This window comes from Pempheris klunzingeri, chromosome 10, assembly GCF_042242105.1.
Source record: "Pempheris klunzingeri isolate RE-2024b chromosome 10, fPemKlu1.hap1, whole genome shotgun sequence".
In the NCBI taxonomy this organism is placed as follows: Eukaryota; Metazoa; Chordata; class Actinopteri; order Acropomatiformes; family Pempheridae; genus Pempheris; species Pempheris klunzingeri.
In genome coordinates this window covers 12,420,067-12,438,326 of record NC_092021.1, presented here as the reverse complement: position 1 = coordinate 12,438,326, position 18,260 = coordinate 12,420,067, and positions in this window count along the sequence as shown.

Below are 18,260 nucleotides of genomic sequence, written 5' to 3'. Positions count from 1 at the left end.
ACCTCCAGACCTGCTGGGAAACAGTTACTGATCACTTTTAATGTGGTAAGTCGGCCAGAAAACAAGTGGCAGCCAAAACAGTGGAGGAGGGGGGATTGGCCAAAAACGCTGACCCAAAATGGCCGTTTTGGGAGCGGACGCAAAACTGCCTCTTTTTTGCCTCATCCACCTCCAGACCTGCTGGGAAACAGTTACTGATCACTTTTAATGTGGTAAGTCGGCCAGAAAACAAGTGGCAGCCAAAACAGTGGAGGAGGGGGGATTGGCCAAAAACGCTGACCCCGGGGTCAAGGAAATGACCGTTTTGGGAGCGGACGCAAAACTGCCTCTTTTTTGCCTCATCCACCTCCAGACCTGCTGGGAAACAGTTACTGATCACTTTTAATGTGGTAAGTCGGCCAGAAAACAAGTGGCAGCCAAAACAGTGGAGGAGGGGGGATTTGAAAAAAACCTTGACCGCGGGGTCAAGGAAATTTCCGTTTTTGGAGCCGACACCAAACTGCCTCTTTTTGGTCTGATCCGCCTCCAAACTCGTTGGAAAACAAGTATTGATCACTTTTAATGTGGTAAATCGGCCAGAAAACAGCTGTCAGCCAAAACAGTGGAGGAGGGGGGATTTGAAAAAAACCTTGACCGCGGGGTCAAGGAAATGGCCGTTTTGGGAGCGGACGCAAAACTGCCTCTTTTTTGCCTCATCCACCTCCAGACCTGCTGGGAAACAGTTACTGATCACTTTTAATGTGGTAAGTCGGCCAGAAAACAAGTGGCAGCCAAAACAGTGGAGGAGGGGGGATTGGCCAAAAACGCTGACCCCGGGGTCAAGGAAATGGCCGTTTTGGGAGCGGACGCAAAACTGCCTCTTTTTTGCCTCATCCACCTCCAGACCGGCTGGGAAACAGTTACTGATCACTTTTAATGTGGTAAGTCGGCCAGAAAACAAGTGGCAGCCAAAACAGTGGAGGAGGGGGGATTGGCCAAAAACGCTGACCCCGGGGTCAAGGAAATGGCCGTTTTGGGAGCGGACGCAAAACTGCCTCTTTTTTGCCTCATCCACCTCCAGACCTGCTGGGAAACAGTTACTGATCACTTTTAATGTGGTAAGTCGGCCAGAAAACAAGTGGCAGCCAAAACAGTGGAGGAGGGGGGATTGGCCAAAAACGCTGACCCCGGGGTCAAGGAAATGGCCGTTTTGGGAGCGGACGCAAAACTGCCTCTTTTTTGCCTCATCCACCTCCAGACCTGCTGGGAAACAGTTACTGATCACTTTTAATGTGGTAAGTCGGCCAGAAAACAAGTGGCAGCCAAAACAGTGGAGGAGGGGGGATTGGCCAAAAACGCTGACCCCGGGGTCAAGGAAATGGCCGATTTGGGAGCGGACGCAAAACTGCCTCTTTTTTGCCTCATCCACCTCCAGACCTGCTGGGAAACAGTTACTGATCACTTTTAATGTGGTAAGTCGGCCAGAAAACAAGTGGCAGCCAAAACAGTGGAGGAGGGGGGATTTGAAAAAAACCTTGACCGCGGGGTCAAGGAAATTTCCGTTTTTGGAGCCGACACCAAACTGCCTCTTTTTGGTCTGATCCGCCTCCAAACCCGTTGGAAAACAAGTATTGATCACTTTTAATGTGGTAAATCGGCCAGAAAACAGCTGTCAGCCAAAACAGTGGAGGAGGGGGGATTTGAAAAAAACCTTGACCGCGGGGTCAAGGAAATTTCCGTTTTTGGAGCCGACACCAAACTGCCTCTTTTTGGTCTGATCCGCCTCCAAACCCGTTGGAAAACAGTTACTGATCACTTTTAATGTGGTAAGTCGGCCAGAAAACAAGTGGCAGCCAAAACAGTGGAGGAGGGGGGATTGGCCAAAAACGCTGACCCAAAATGGCCGTTTTGGGAGCGGACGCAAAACTGCCTCTTTTTTGCCTCATCCACCTCCAGACCTGCTGGGAAACAGTTACTGATCACTTTTAATGTGGTAAGTCGGCCAGAAAACAAGTGGCAGCCAAAACAGTGGAGGAGGGGGGATTGGCCAAAAACGCTGACCCCGGGGTCAAGGAAATGACCGTTTTGGGAGCGGACGCAAAACTGCCTCTTTTTTGCCTCATCCACCTCCAGACCTGCTGGGAAACAGTTACTGATCACTTTTAATGTGGTAAGTCGGCCAGAAAACAAGTGGCAGCCAAAACAGTGGAGGAGGGGGGATTTGAAAAAAACCTTGACCGCGGGGTCAAGGAAATTTCCGTTTTTGGAGCCGACACCAAACTGCCTCTTTTTGGTCTGATCCGCCTCCAAACTCGTTGGAAAACAAGTATTGATCACTTTTAATGTGGTAAATCGGCCAGAAAACAGCTGTCAGCCAAAACAGTGGAGGAGGGGGGATTTGAAAAAAACCTTGACCGCGGGGTCAAGGAAATGGCCGTTTTGGGAGCGGACGCAAAACTGCCTCTTTTTTGCCTCATCCACCTCCAGACCTGCTGGGAAACAGTTACTGATCACTTTTAATGTGGTAAGTCGGCCAGAAAACAAGTGGCAGCCAAAACAGTGGAGGAGGGGGGATTGGCCAAAAACGCTGACCCCGGGGTCAAGGAAATGGCCGTTTTGGGAGCGGACGCAAAACTGCCTCTTTTTTGCCTCATCCACCTCCAGACCGGCTGGGAAACAGTTACTGATCACTTTTAATGTGGTAAGTCGGCCAGAAAACAAGTGGCAGCCAAAACAGTGGAGGAGGGGGGATTGGCCAAAAACGCTGACCCCGGGGTCAAGGAAATGGCCGTTTTGGGAGCGGACGCAAAACTGCCTCTTTTTTGCCTCATCCACCTCCAGACCTGCTGGGAAACAGTTACTGATCACTTTTAATGTGGTAAGTCGGCCAGAAAACAAGTGGCAGCCAAAACAGTGGAGGAGGGGGGATTGGCCAAAAACGCTGACCCCGGGGTCAAGGAAATGGCCGTTTTGGGAGCGGACGCAAAACTGCCTCTTTTTTGCCTCATCCACCTCCAGACCTGCTGGGAAACAGTTACTGATCACTTTTAATGTGGTAAGTCGGCCAGAAAACAAGTGGCAGCCAAAACAGTGGAGGAGGGGGGATTGGCCAAAAACGCTGACCCCGGGGTCAAGGAAATGGCCGATTTGGGAGCGGACGCAAAACTGCCTCTTTTTTGCCTCATCCACCTCCAGACCTGCTGGGAAACAGTTACTGATCACTTTTAATGTGGTAAGTCGGCCAGAAAACAAGTGGCAGCCAAAACAGTGGAGGAGGGGGGATTTGAAAAAAACCTTGACCGCGGGGTCAAGGAAATTTCCGTTTTTGGAGCCGACACCAAACTGCCTCTTTTTGGTCTGATCCGCCTCCAAACCCGTTGGAAAACAAGTATTGATCACTTTTAATGTGGTAAATCGGCCAGAAAACAGCTGTCAGCCAAAACAGTGGAGGAGGGGGGATTTGAAAAAAACCTTGACCGCGGGGTCAAGGAAATTTCCGTTTTTGGAGCCGACACCAAACTGCCTCTTTTTGGTCTGATCCGCCTCCAAACCCGTTGGAAAACAAGTATTGATCACTTTTAATGTGGTAAATTGGCCAGAAAACAGCTGTCAGCCAAAACAGTGGAGGAGGGGGGATTTGAAAAAAACCTTGACCGCGGGGTCAAGGAAATTTCCGTTTTTGGAGCCGACACCAAACTGCCTCTTTTTGGTCTGATCCGCCTCCAAACCCGTTGGAAAACAAGTATTGATCACTTTTAATGTGGTAAATCGGCCAGAAAACAGCTGTCAGCAAAAACAGTGGAGGAGGGGGGATTTGAAAAAAACCTTGACCGCGGGGTCAAGGAAATGGCCGTTTTGGGAGCGGACGCAAAACTGCCTCTTTTTTGCCTCATCCACCTCCAGACCTGCTGGGAAACAGTTACTGATCACTTTTAATGTGGTAAGTCGGCCAGAAAACAAGTGGCAGCCAAAACAGTGGAGGAGGGGGGATTGGCCAAAAACGCTGACCCCGGGGTCAAGGAAATGGCCGTTTTGGGAGCGGACGCAAAACTGCCTCTTTTTTGCCTCATCCACCTCCAGACCTGCTGGGAAACAGTTACTGATCACTTTTAATGTGGTAAGTCGGCCAGAAAACAAGTGGCAGCCAAAACAGTGGAGGAGGGGGGATTGGCCAAAAACGCTGACCCCGGGGTCAAGGAAATGGCCGTTTTGGGAGCGGACGCAAAACTGCCTCTTTTTTGCCTCATCCACCTCCAGACCTGCTGGGAAACAGTTACTGATCACTTTTAATGTGGTAAGTCGGCCAGAAAACAAGTGGCAGCCAAAACAGTGGAGGAGGGGGGATTGGCCAAAAACGCTGACCCCGGGGTCAAGGAAATGGCCGTTTTGGGAGTGGACGCAAAACTGCCTCTTTTTTGCCTCATCCACCTCCAGACCTGCTGGGAAACAGTTACTGATCACTTTTAATGTGGTAAGTCGGCCAGAAAACAAGTGGCAGCCAAAACAGTGGAGGAGGGGGGATTGGCCAAAAACGCTGACCCCGGGGTCAAGGAAATGGCCGTTTTGGGAGCGGACGCAAAACTGCCTCTTTTTTGCCTCATCCACCTCCAGACCTGCTGGGAAACAGTTACTGATCACTTTTAATGTGGTAAGTCGGCCAGAAAACAAGTGGCAGCCAAAACAGTGGAGGAGGGGGGATTGGCCAAAAACGCTGACCCAAAATGGCCGTTTTGGGAGCGGACGCAAAACTGCCTCTTTTTTGCCTCATCCACCTCCAGACCTGCTGGGAAACAGTTACTGATCACTTTTAATGTGGTAAGTTGGCCAGAAAACAAGTGGCAGCCAAAACAGTGGAGGAGGGGGGATTGGCCAAAAACGCTGACCCCGGGGTCAAGGAAATGGCCGATTTGGGAGCGGACGCAAAACTGCCTCTTTTTTGCCTCATCCACCTCCAGACCTGCTGGGAAACAGTTACTGATCACTTTTAATGTGGTAAGTCGGCCAGAAAACAAGTGGCAGCCAAAACAGTGGAGGAGGGGGGATTTGAAAAAAACCTTGACCCCGGGGTCAAGGAAATTTCCGTTTTTGGAGCCGACACCAAACTGCCTCTTTTTGGTCTGATCCGCCTCCAAACCCGTTGGAAAACAAGTATTGATCACTTTTAATGTGGTAAATTGGCCAGAAAACAGCTGTCAGCCAAAACAGTGGAGGAGGGGGGATTTGAAAAAAACCTTGACCGCGGGGTCAAGGAAATTTCCGTTTTTGGAGCCGACACCAAACTGCCTCTTTTTGGTCTGATCCGCCTCCAAACCCGTTGGAAAACAAGTATTGATCACTTTTAATGTGGTAAATCGGCCAGAAAACAGCTGTCAGCCAAAACAGTGGAGGAGGGGGGATTTGAAAAAAACCTTGACCGCGGGGTCAAGGAAATGGCCGTTTTGGGAGCGGACGCAAAACTGCCTCTTTTTTGCCTCATCCACCTCCAGACCTGCTGGGAAACAGTTACTGATCACTTTTAATGTGGTAAGTCGGCCAGAAAACAAGTGGCAGCCAAAACAGTGGAGGAGGGGGGATTGGCCAAAAACGCTGACCCCGGGGTCAAGGAAATGGCCGTTTTGGGAGCGGACGCAAAACTGCCTCTTTTTTGCCTCATCCACCTCCAGACCTGCTGGGAAACAGTTACTGATCACTTTTAATGTGGTAAGTCGGCCAGAAAACAAGTGGCAGCCAAAACAGTGGAGGAGGGGGGATTGGCCAAAAACGCTGACCCCGGGGTCAAGGAAATGGCCGTTTTGGGAGCGGACGCAAAACTGCCTCTTTTTTGCCTCATCCACCTCCAGACCTGCTGGGAAACAGTTACTGATCACTTTTAATGTGGTAAGTCGGCCAGAAAACAAGTGGCAGCCAAAACAGTGGAGGAGGGGGGATTGGCCAAAAACGCTGACCCCGGGGTCAAGGAAATGGCCGTTTTGGGAGCGGACGCAAAACTGCCTCTTTTTTGCCTCATCCACCTCCAGACCTGCTGGGAAACAGTTACTGATCACTTTTAATGTGGTAAGTCGGCCAGAAAACAAGTGGCAGCCAAAACAGTGGAGGAGGGGGGATTGGCCAAAAACGCTGACCCCGGGGTCAAGGAAATGGCCGTTTTGGGAGTGGACGCAAAACTGCCTCTTTTTTGCCTCATCCACCTCCAGACCTGCTGGGAAACAGTTACTGATCACTTTTAATGTGGTAAGTCGGCCAGAAAACAAGTGGCAGCCAAAACAGTGGAGGAGGGGGGATTGGCCAAAAACGCTGACCCCGGGGTCAAGGAAATGGCCGTTTTGGGAGCGGACGCAAAACTGCCTCTTTTTTGCCTCATCCACCTCCAGACCTGCTGGGAAACAGTTACTGATCACTTTTAATGTGGTAAGTCGGCCAGAAAACAAGTGGCAGCCAAAACAGTGGAGGAGGGGGGATTGGCCAAAAACGCTGACCCCGGGGTCAAGGAAATGGCCGTTTTGGGAGCGGACGCAAAACTGCCTCTTTTTTGCCTCATCCACCTCCAGACCTGCTGGGAAACAGTTACTGATCACTTTTAATGTGGTAAGTCGGCCAGAAAACAAGTGGCAGCCAAAACAGTGGAGGAGGGGGGATTGGCCAAAAACGCTGACCCAAAATGGCCGTTTTGGGAGCGGACGCAAAACTGCCTCTTTTTTGCCTCATCCACCTCCAGACCTGCTGGGAAACAGTTACTGATCACTTTTAATGTGGTAAGTCGGCCAGAAAACAAGTGGCAGCCAAAACAGTGGAGGAGGGGGGATTGGCCAAAAACGCTGACCCCGGGGTCAAGGAAATGGCCGTTTTGGGAGCGGACACAAAACTGCCTCTTTTTTGCCTCATCCACCTCCAGACCTGCTGGGAAACAGTTACTGATCACTTTTAATGTGGTAAGTCGGCCAGAAAACAAGTGGCAGCCAAAACAGTGGAGGAGGGGGGATTGGCCAAAAACGCTGACCCAAAATGGCCGTTTTGGGAGCGGACGCAAAACTGCCTCTTTTTTGCCTCATCCACCTCCAGACCTGCTGGGAAACAGTTACTGATCACTTTTAATGTGGTAAGTCGGCCAGAAAACAAGTGGCAGCCAAAACAGTGGAGGAGGGGGGATTGGCCAAAAACGCTGACCCCGGGGTCAAGGAAATGGCCGTTTTGGGAGCGGACGCAAAACTGCCTCTTTTTTGCCTCATCCACCTCCAGACCTGCTGGGAAACAGTTACTGATCACTTTTAATGTGGTAAGTCGGCCAGAAAACAAGTGGCAGCCAAAACAGTGGAGGAGGGGGGATTGGCCAAAAACGCTGACCCCGGGGTCAAGGAAATGGCCGATTTGGGAGCGGACGCAAAACTGCCTCTTTTTTGCCTCATCCACCTCCAGACCTGCTGGGAAACAGTTACTGATCACTTTTAATGTGGTAAGTCGGCCAGAAAACAAGTGGCAGCCAAAACAGTGGAGGAGGGGGGATTTGAAAAAAACCTTGACCGCGGGGTCAAGGAAATTTCCGTTTTTGGAGCCGACACCAAACTGCCTCTTTTTGGTCTGATCCGCCTCCAAACCCGTTGGAAAACAAGTATTGATCACTTTTAATGTGGTAAATCGGCCAGAAAACAGCTGTCAGCCAAAACAGTGGAGGAGGGGGGATTTGAAAAAAACCTTGACCGCGGGGTCAAGGAAATGGCCGTTTTGGGAGCGGACGCAAAACTGCCTCTTTTTTGCCTCATCCACCTCCAGACCTGCTGGGAAACAGTTACTGATCACTTTTAATGTGGTAAGTCGGCCAGAAAACAAGTGGCAGCCAAAACAGTGGAGGAGGGGGGATTGGCCAAAAACGCTGACCCCGGGGTCAAGGAAATGGCCGTTTTGGGAGCGGACGCAAAACTGCCTCTTTTTTGCCTCATCCACCTCCAGACCTGCTGGGAAACAGTTACTGATCACTTTTAATGTGGTAAGTCGGCCAGAAAACAAGTGGCAGCCAAAACAGTGGAGGAGGGGGGATTGGCCAAAAACGCTGACCCCGGGGTCAAGGAAATGGCCGTTTTGGGAGCGGACGCAAAACTGCCTCTTTTTTGCCTCATCCACCTCCAGACCTGCTGGGAAACAGTTACTGATCACTTTTAATGTGGTAAGTCGGCCAGAAAACAAGTGGCAGCCAAAACAGTGGAGGAGGGGGGATTGGCCAAAAACGCTGACCCCGGGGTCAAGGAAATGGCCGTTTTGGGAGCGGACGCAAAACTGCCTCTTTTTTGCCTCATCCACCTCCAGACCTGCTGGGAAACAGTTACTGATCACTTTTAATGTGGTAAGTCGGCCAGAAAACAAGTGGCAGCCAAAACAGTGGAGGAGGGGGGATTGGCCAAAAACGCTGACCCCGGGGTCAAGGAAATGGCCGTTTTGGGAGCGGACGCAAAACTGCCTCTTTTTTGCCTCATCCACCTCCAGACCTGCTGGGAAACAGTTACTGATCACTTTTAATGTGGTAAGTCGGCCAGAAAACAAGTGGCAGCCAAAACAGTGGAGGAGGGGGGATTGGCCAAAAACGCTGACCCCGGGGTCAAGGAAATGGCCGTTTTGGGAGCGGACGCAAAACTGCCTCTTTTTTGCCTCATCCACCTCCAGACCTGCTGGGAAACAGTTACTGATCACTTTTAATGTGGTAAGTCGGCCAGAAAACAAGTGGCAGCCAAAACAGTGGAGGAGGGGGGATTGGCCAAAAACGCTGACCCCGGGGTCAAGGAAATGGCCGTTTTGGGAGCGGACGCAAAACTGCCTCTTTTTTGCCTCATCCACCTCCAGACCTGCTGGGAAACAGTTACTGATCACTTTTAATGTGGTAAGTCGGCCAGAAAACAAGTGGCAGCCAAAACAGTGGAGGAGGGGGGATTGGCCAAAAACGCTGACCCCGGGGTCAAGGAAATGGCCGTTTTGGGAGCGGACGCAAAACTGCCTCTTTTTTGCCTCATCCACCTCCAGACCTGCTGGGAAACAGTTACTGATCACTTTTAATGTGGTAAGTCGGCCAGAAAACAAGTGGCAGCCAAAACAGTGGAGGAGGGGGGATTGGCCAAAAACGCTGACCCCGGGGTCAAGGAAATGGCCGTTTTGGGAGCGGACGCAAAACTGCCTCTTTTTTGCCTCATCCACCTCCAGACCTGCTGGGAAACAGTTACTGATCACTTTTAATGTGGTAAGTCGGCCAGAAAACAAGTGGCAGCCAAAACAGTGGAGGAGGGGGGATTGGCCAAAAACGCTGACCCCGGGGTCAAGGAAATGGCCGTTTTGGGAGCGGACGCAAAACTGCCTCTTTTTTGCCTCATCCACCTCCAGACCTGCTGGGAAACAGTTACTGATCACTTTTAATGTGGTAAGTCGGCCAGAAAACAAGTGGCAGCCAAAACAGTGGAGGAGGGGGGATTGGCCAAAAACGCTGACCCCGGGGTCAAGGAAATGGCCGTTTTGGGAGCGGACGCAAAACTGCCTCTTTTTTGCCTCATCCACCTCCAGACCTGCTGGGAAACAGTTACTGATCACTTTTAATGTGGTAAGTCGGCCAGAAAACAAGTGGCAGCCAAAACAGTGGAGGAGGGGGGATTGGCCAAAAACGCTGACCCCGGGGTCAAGGAAATGGCCGTTTTGGGAGCGGACGCAAAACTGCCTCTTTTTTGCCTCATCCACCTCCAGACCTGCTGGGAAACAGTTACTGATCACTTTTAATGTGGTAAGTCGGCCAGAAAACAAGTGGCAGCCAAAACAGTGGAGGAGGGGGGATTGGCCAAAAACGCTGACCCCGGGGTCAAGGAAATGGCCGTTTTGGGAGCGGACGCAAAACTGCCTCTTTTTTGCCTCATCCACCTCCAGACCTGCTGGGAAACAGTTACTGATCACTTTTAATGTGGTAAGTCGGCCAGAAAACAAGTGGCAGCCAAAACAGTGGAGGAGGGGGGATTGGCCAAAAACGCTGACCCAAAATGGCCGTTTTGGGAGCGGACGCAAAACTGCCTCTTTTTTGCCTCATCCACCTCCAGACCTGCTGGGAAACAGTTACTGATCACTTTTAATGTGGTAAGTCGGCCAGAAAACAAGTGGCAGCCAAAACAGTGGAGGAGGGGGGATTGGCCAAAAACGCTGACCCCGGGGTCAAGGAAATGGCCGATTTGGGAGCGGACGCAAAACTGCCTCTTTTTTGCCTCATCCACCTCCAGACCTGCTGGGAAACAGTTACTGATCACTTTTAATGTGGTAAGTCGGCCAGAAAACAAGTGGCAGCCAAAACAGTGGAGGAGGGGGGATTTGAAAAAAACCTTGACCGCGGGGTCAAGGAAATGGCCGTTTTTGGAGCCGACACCAAACTGCCTCTTTTTGGTCTGATCCGCCTCCAAACCCGTTGGAAAACAAGTATTGATCACTTTTAATGTGGTAAATCGGCCAGAAAACAAGTGGCAGCCAAAACAGTGGAGGAGGGGGGATTGGCCAAAAACGCTGACCCAAAATGGCCGTTTTGGGAGCGGACGCAAAACTGCCTCTTTTTTGCCTCATCCACCTCCAGACCTGCTGGGAAACAGTTACTGATCACTTTTAATGTGGTAAGTCGGCCAGAAAACAAGTGGCAGCCAAAACAGTGGAGGAGGGGGGATTGGCCAAAAACGCTGACCCCGGGGTCAAGGAAATGGCCGTTTTGGGAGCGGACGCAAAACTGCCTCTTTTTTGCCTCATCCACCTCCAGACCTGCTGGGAAACAGTTACTGATCACTTTTAATGTGGTAAGTCGGCCAGAAAACAAGTGGCAGCCAAAACAGTGGAGGAGGGGGGATTGGCCAAAAACGCTGACCCCGGGGTCAAGGAAATGGCCGTTTTGGGAGCGGACGCAAAACTGCCTCTTTTTTGCCTCATCCACCTCCAGACCTGCTGGGAAACAGTTACTGATCACTTTTAATGTGGTAAGTCGGCCAGAAAACAAGTGGCAGCCAAAACAGTGGAGGAGGGGGGATTGGCCAAAAACGCTGACCCCGGGGTCAAGGAAATGGCCGTTTTGGGAGCGGACGCAAAACTGCCTCTTTTTTGCCTCATCCACCTCCAGACCTGCTGGGAAACAGTTACTGATCACTTTTAATGTGGTAAGTCGGCCAGAAAACAAGTGGCAGCCAAAACAGTGGAGGAGGGGGGATTGGCCAAAAACGCTGACCCCGGGGTCAAGGAAATGGCCGTTTTGGGAGCGGACGCAAAACTGCCTCTTTTTTGCCTCATCCACCTCCAGACCTGCTGGGAAACAGTTACTGATCACTTTTAATGTGGTAAGTCGGCCAGAAAACAAGTGGCAGCCAAAACAGTGGAGGAGGGGGGATTGGCCAAAAACGCTGACCCCGGGGTCAAGGAAATGGCCGTTTTGGGAGCGGACGCAAAACTGCCTCTTTTTTGCCTCATCCACCTCCAGACCTGCTGGGAAACAGTTACTGATCACTTTTAATGTGGTAAGTCGGCCAGAAAACAAGTGGCAGCCAAAACAGTGGAGGAGGGGGGATTGGCCAAAAACGCTGACCCCGGGGTCAAGGAAATGGCCGTTTTGGGAGCGGACGCAAAACTGCCTCTTTTTTGCCTCATCCACCTCCAGACCTGCTGGGAAACAGTTACTGATCACTTTTAATGTGGTAAGTCGGCCAGAAAACAAGTGGCAGCCAAAACAGTGGAGGAGGGGGGATTGGCCAAAAACGCTGACCCCGGGGTCAAGGAAATGGCCGTTTTGGGAGCGGACGCAAAACTGCCTCTTTTTTGCCTCATCCACCTCCAGACCTGCTGGGAAACAGTTACTGATCACTTTTAATGTGGTAAGTCGGCCAGAAAACAAGTGGCAGCCAAAACAGTGGAGGAGGGGGGATTGGCCAAAAACGCTGACCCCGGGGTCAAGGAAATGGCCGTTTTGGGAGCGGACGCAAAACTGCCTCTTTTTTGCCTCATCCACCTCCAGACCTGCTGGGAAACAGTTACTGATCACTTTTAATGTGGTAAGTCGGCCAGAAAACAAGTGGCAGCCAAAACAGTGGAGGAGGGGGGATTGGCCAAAAACGCTGACCCCCGGGGTCAAGGAAATGGCCGTTTTGGGAGCGGACGCAAAACTGCCTCTTTTTTGCCTCATCCACCTCCAGACCTGCTGGGAAACAGTTACTGATCACTTTTAATGTGGTAAGTCGGCCAGAAAACAAGTGGCAGCCAAAACAGTGGAGGAGGGGGGATTGGCCAAAAACGCTGACGCCAGAATGGCCGTTTTGGGAGCGGACGCAAAACTGCCTCTTTTTTGCCTCATCCACCTCCAGACCTGCTGGGAAACAGTTACTGATCACTTTTAATGTGGTAAGTCGGCCAGAAAACAAGTGGCAGCCAAAACAGTGGAGGAGGGGGGATTGGCCAAAAACGCTGACCCCCGGGGTCAAGGAAATGGCCGTTTTGGGAGCGGACGCAAAACTGCCTCTTTTTTGCCTCATCCACCTCCAGACCTGCTGGGAAACAGTTACTGATCACTTTTAATGTGGTAAGTCGGCCAGAAAACAAGTGGCAGCCAAAACAGTGGAGGAGGGGGGATTGGCCAAAAACGCTGACCCCGGGGTCAAGGAAATGGCCGTTTTGGGAGCGGACGCAAAACTGCCTTCTTTTTTGCCTCATCCACCTCCAGACCTGCTGGGAAACAGTTACTGATCACTTTTAATGTGGTAAGTCGGCCAGAAAACAAGTGGCAGCCAAAACAGTGGAGGAGGGGGGATTGGCCAAAAACGCTGACCCCGGGGTCAAGGAAATGGCCGATTTGGGAGCGGACGCAAAACTGCCTCTTTTTTGCCTCATCCACCTCCAGACCTGCTGGGAAACAGTTACTGATCACTTTTAATGTGGTAAGTCGGCCAGAAAACAAGTGGCAGCCAAAACAGTGGAGGAGGGGGGATTTGAAAAAAACCTTGACCCCGGGGTCAAGGAAATTTCCGTTTTTGGAGCCGACACCAAACTGCCTCTTTTTGGTCTGATCCGCCTCCAAACCCGTTGGAAAACAAGTATTGATCACTTTTAATGTGGGTAAATCGGCCAGAAAACAGCTGTCAGCCAAAACAGTGGAGGAGGGGGGATTTGAAAAAAACCTTGACCCGCGGGGTCAAGGAAATTTCCGTTTTGGAGCCGACACCAAACTGCCTCTTTTTGGTCTGATCCGCCTCCAAACCCGTTGGAAAACAAGTATTGATCACTTTTAATGTGGTAAATCGGCCAGAAAACAGCTGTCAGCCAAAACAGTGGAGGAGGGGGGATTTGAAAAAAACCTTGACCGCGGGGTCAAGGAAATTTCCGTTTTTGGAGCCGACACCAAACTGCCTCTTTTTGGTCTGATCCGCCTCCAAACCCCGTTGGAAAACAAGTATTGATCACTTTTAATGTGGTAAATCGGCCAGAAAACAGCTGTCAGCCAAAACAGTGGAGGAGGGGGGATTTGAAAAAAACCTTGACCGCGGGGTCAAGGAAATGGCCGTTTTGGGAGCGGACGCAAAACTGCCTCTTTTTTGCCTCATCCACCTCCAGACCTGCTGGGAAACAGTTACTGATCACTTTTAATGTGGTAAGTCGGCCAGAAAACAAGTGGCAGCCAAACAGTGGAGGAGGGGGGATTGGCCAAAAACGCTGACCCCGCGGGGTCAAGGAATGGCCGTTTTGGGAGCGGACGCAAAACTGCCTCTTTTTTGCCTCATCCACCTCCAGACCTGCTGGGAAACAGTTACTGATCACTTTTAATGTGGTAAGTCGGCCAGAAAACAAGTGGCAGCCAAAACAGTGGAGGAGGGGGGATTGGCCAAAAACGCTGACCCCGGGGTCAAGGAAATGGCCGTTTTGGGAGCGGACGCAAAACTGCCTCTTTTTTGCCTCATCCACCTCCAGACCTGCTGGGAAACAGTTACTGATCACTTTTAATGTGGTAAGTCGGCCAGAAAACAAGTGGCAGCCAAACAGTGGAGGAGGGGGGATTGGCCAAAAACGCTGACCGAAAATGGCCGTTTTGGGAGCGGACGCAAAACTGCCTCTTTTTTGCCTCATCCACCTCCAGACCTGCTGGGAAACAGTTACTGATCACTTTTAATGTGGTAAGTCGGCCAGAAAACAAGTGGCAGCCCAAAACAGTGGAGGAGGGGGGATTGGCCAAAAACGCTGACCCCGGGGTCAAGGAAATGGCCGTTTTGGGAGCGGACGCAAAACTGCCTCTTTTTTGCCTCATCCACCTCCAGACCTGCTGGGAAACAGTTACTGATCACTTTTAATGTGGTAAGTCGGCCAGAAAACAAGTGGCAGCCAAAACAGTGGAGGAGGGGGGATTGGCCAAAAAACGCTGACCCCGGGGTCAAGGAAATGGCCGTTTTGGGAGCGGACGCAAAACTGCCTCTTTTTTGCCTCATCCACCTCCAGACCTGCTGGGAAACAGTTACTGATCACTTTTAATGTGGTAAGTCGGCCAGAAAACAAGTGGCAGCCAAAACAGTGGAGGAGGGGGGATTGGCCAAAAACGCTGACCCCGGGGTCAAGGAAATGGCCGTTTTGGGAGCGGACGCAAAACTGCCTCTTTTTTGCCTCATCCACCTCCAGACCTGCTGGGAAACAGTTACTGATCACTTTTAATGTGGTAAGTCGGCCAGAAAACAAGTGGCAGCCAAAACAGTGGAGGAGGGGGGATTGGCCAAAAACGCTGACCCCGGGGTCAAGGAAATGGCCGTTTTGGGAGCGGGACGCAAAACTGCCTCTTTTTTGCCTCATCCACCTCCAGACCTGCTGGGAAACAGTTACTGATCACTTTTAATGTGGTAAGTCGGCCAGAAAACAAGTGGCAGCCAAAACAGTGGAGGAGGGGGGATTGGCCAAAAAACGCTGACCCCGGGGTCAAGGAAATGGCCATTTTGGGAGCGGACGCAAAACTGCCTCTTTTTTTGCCTCATCCACCTCCAGACCTGCTGGGAAACAGTTACTGATCACTTTTAATGTGGTAAGTCGGCCAGAAAACAAGTGGCAGCCAAAACAGTGGAGGAGGGGGGATTGGCCAAAAACGCTGACCCCGGGGTCAAGGAAATGGCCGTTTTGGGAGCGGACGCAAAACTGCCTCTTTTTTGCCTCATCCACCTCCAGACCTGCTGGGAAACAGTTACTGATCACTTTTAATGTGGTAAGTCGGCCAGAAAACAAGTGGCAGCCAAAACAGTGGAGGAGGGGGGATTGGCCAAAAACGCTGACCCTGGGGTCAAGGAAATGGCCGTTTTGGGAGCGGACGCAAAACTGCCTCTTTTTTGCCTCATCCACCTCCAGACCTGCTGGGAAACAGTTACTGATCACTTTTTAATGTGGTAAGTCGGCCAGAAAACAAGTGGCAGCCAAACAGTGGAGGAGGGGGGATTGGCCAAAAACGCTGACCGAAAATGGCCGTTTTGGGAGCGGACGCAAAACTGCCTCTTTTTGCCTCATCCACCTCCAGACCTGCTGGGAAACAGTTACTGATCACTTTTAATGTGGTAAGTCGGCCAGAAAACAAGTGGCAGCCAAAACAGTGGAGGAGGGGGGATTGGCCAAAAAACGCTGACCCCGGGTCAAGGAAATGGCCGTTTTGGGAGCGGACGCAAAACTGCCTCTTTTTTGCCTCATCCACCTCCAGACCTGCTGGGAAACAGTTACTGATCACTTTTAATGTGGTAAGTCGGCCAGAAAACAAGTGGCAGCCAAAACAGTGGAGGAGGGGGGATTGGCCAAAAACGCTGACCCCGGGGTCAAGGAAATGGCCGTTTTGGGAGCGGACGCAAAACTGCCTCTTTTTTGCCTCATCCACCTCCAGACCTGCTGGGAAACAGTTACTGATCACTTTTAATGTGGTAAGTCGGCCAGAAAACAAGTGGCAGCCAAAACAGTGGAGGAGGGGGGATTGGCCAAAAACGCTGACACGAAAATGGCCGTTTTGGGAGCGGACGCAAAACTGCCTCTTTTTTGCCTCATCCACCTCCAGACCTGCTGGGAAACAGTTACTGATCACTTTTAATGTGGTAAGTCGGCCAGAAAACAAGTGGCAGCCAAAACAGTGGAGGAGGGGGGATTGGCCAAAAACGCTGACCCCGGGGTCAAGGAAATGGCCGTTTTGGGAGCGGACGCAAAACTGCCTCTTTTTTGCCTCATCCACCTCCAGACCTGCTGGGAAACAGTTTACTGATCACTTTTAATGTGGTAAGTCGGCCAGAAAACAAGTGGCAGCCAAAACAGTGGAGGAGGGGGGATTGGCCAAAAACGCTGACCCCGGGGTCAAGGAAATGGCCGTTTTGGGAGCGGACGCAAAACTGCCTCTTTTTTGCCTCATCCACCTCCAGACCTGCTGGAAACAGTTACTGATCACTTTTAATGTGGTAAGTCGGCCAGAAAACAAGTGGCAGCCAAAACAGTGGAGGAGGGGGGATTGGCCAAAAACGCTGACCCCGGGGTCAAGGGAAATGGCCGTTTTGGGAGCGGACGCAAAAACTGCCTCTTTTTTGCCTCATCCACCTCCAGACCTGCTGGGAAACAGTTACTGATCACTTTTAATGTGGTAAGTCGGCCAGAAAACAAGTGGCAGCCAAAACAGTGGAGGAGGGGGGATTGGCCAAAAACGCTGACCCCGGGGTCAAGGAAATGGCCGTTTTGGGAGCGGACGCAAAACTGCCTCTTTTTTGCCTCATCCACCTCCAGACCTGCTGGGAAACAGTTACTGATCACTTTTAATGTGTAAGTCGGCCAGAAAACAAGGGCAGCCAAAACAGTGGAGGAGGGGGGATTGGCCAAAAACGCTGACCCCGGGGTCAAGGAAATGGCCATTTTGGGAGCGGACGCAAAACTGCCTCTTTTTTGCCTCATCCACCTCCAGACCTGCTGGGAAACAGTTACTGATCACTTTTAATGTGGTAAGTCGGCCAGAAAACAAGTGGCAGCCAAAACAGTGGAGGAGGGGGGATTGGCCAAAAACGCTGACCCCGGGGTCAAGGAAATGGCCGTTTTGGGAGCGGACGCAAAACTGCCTCTTTTTTGCCTCATCCACCTCCAGACCTGCTGGGAAACAGTTACTGATCACTTTTAATGTGGTAAGTCGGCCAGAAAACAAGTGGCAGCCAAAACAGTGGAGGAGGGGGGATTGGCCAAAAACGCTGACCCCGGGGGTCAAGGAAATGGCCGTTTTGGGAGCGGACGCAAAACTGCCTCTTTTTTGCCTCATCCACCTCCAGACCTGCTGGGAAACAGTTACTGATCACTTTTAAATGTGGTAAGTCGGCCAGAAAACAAGTGGCAGCCAAAACAGTGGAGGAGGGGGGATTGGCCAAAAACGCTGACCGAAAATGAGCCGTTTTGGGAGCGGACGCAAAACTGCCTCTTTTTTGCCTCATCCACCTCCAGACCTGCTGGGAAACAGTTACTGATCACTTTTAATGTGGTAAGTCGGCCAGAAAACAAGTGGCAGCCAAAACAGTGGAGGAGGGGGGATTGGCCAAAAACGCTGACCCCGGGGTCAAGGAAATGGCCGTTTTGGGAGCGGACGCAAAACTGCCTCTTTTTTTGCCTCATCCACCTCCAGACCTGCTGGGAAACAGTTACTGATCACTTTTAATGTGGTAAGTCGGCCAGAAAACAAGTGGCAAGCCAAAACAGTGGAGGAGGGGGGATTGGCCAAAAAACGCTGACCCCGGGGTCAAGGAAATGGCCGTTTTGGGAGCGGAACGCAAAACTGCCTCTTTTTTGCCTCATCCACCTCCAGACCTGCTGGGAAACCGTTACTGATCACTTTTAATGTGGTAAGTCGGCCAGAAAACAAGTGGCAGCCAAAACAGTGGAGGAGGGGGGATTGGCCAAAAACGCTGACCCCGGGGTCAAGGAAATGGCCGTTTTGGGAGCGGACGCAAAACTGCCCCTTTTTTGCCTCATCCACCTCCAGACCTGCTGGGAAACAGTTACTGATCACTTTTAATGTGGTAAGTCGGCCAGAAAACAAGTGGCAGCCAAAACAGTGGAGGAGGGGGGATTGGCCAAAAACGCTGACCCCGGGGTCAAGGAAATGGCCGTTTTGGGAGCGGACGCAAAACTGCCTCTTTTTTGCTTCATCCACCTCCAGACCTGCTGGGAAACAGTTACTGATCACTTTTAATGTGGTAAGTCGGCCAGAAAACAAGTGGCAGCCAAAACAGTGGAGGAGGGGGGATTGGCCAAAAACGCTGACCCCGGGGTCAAGGAAATGG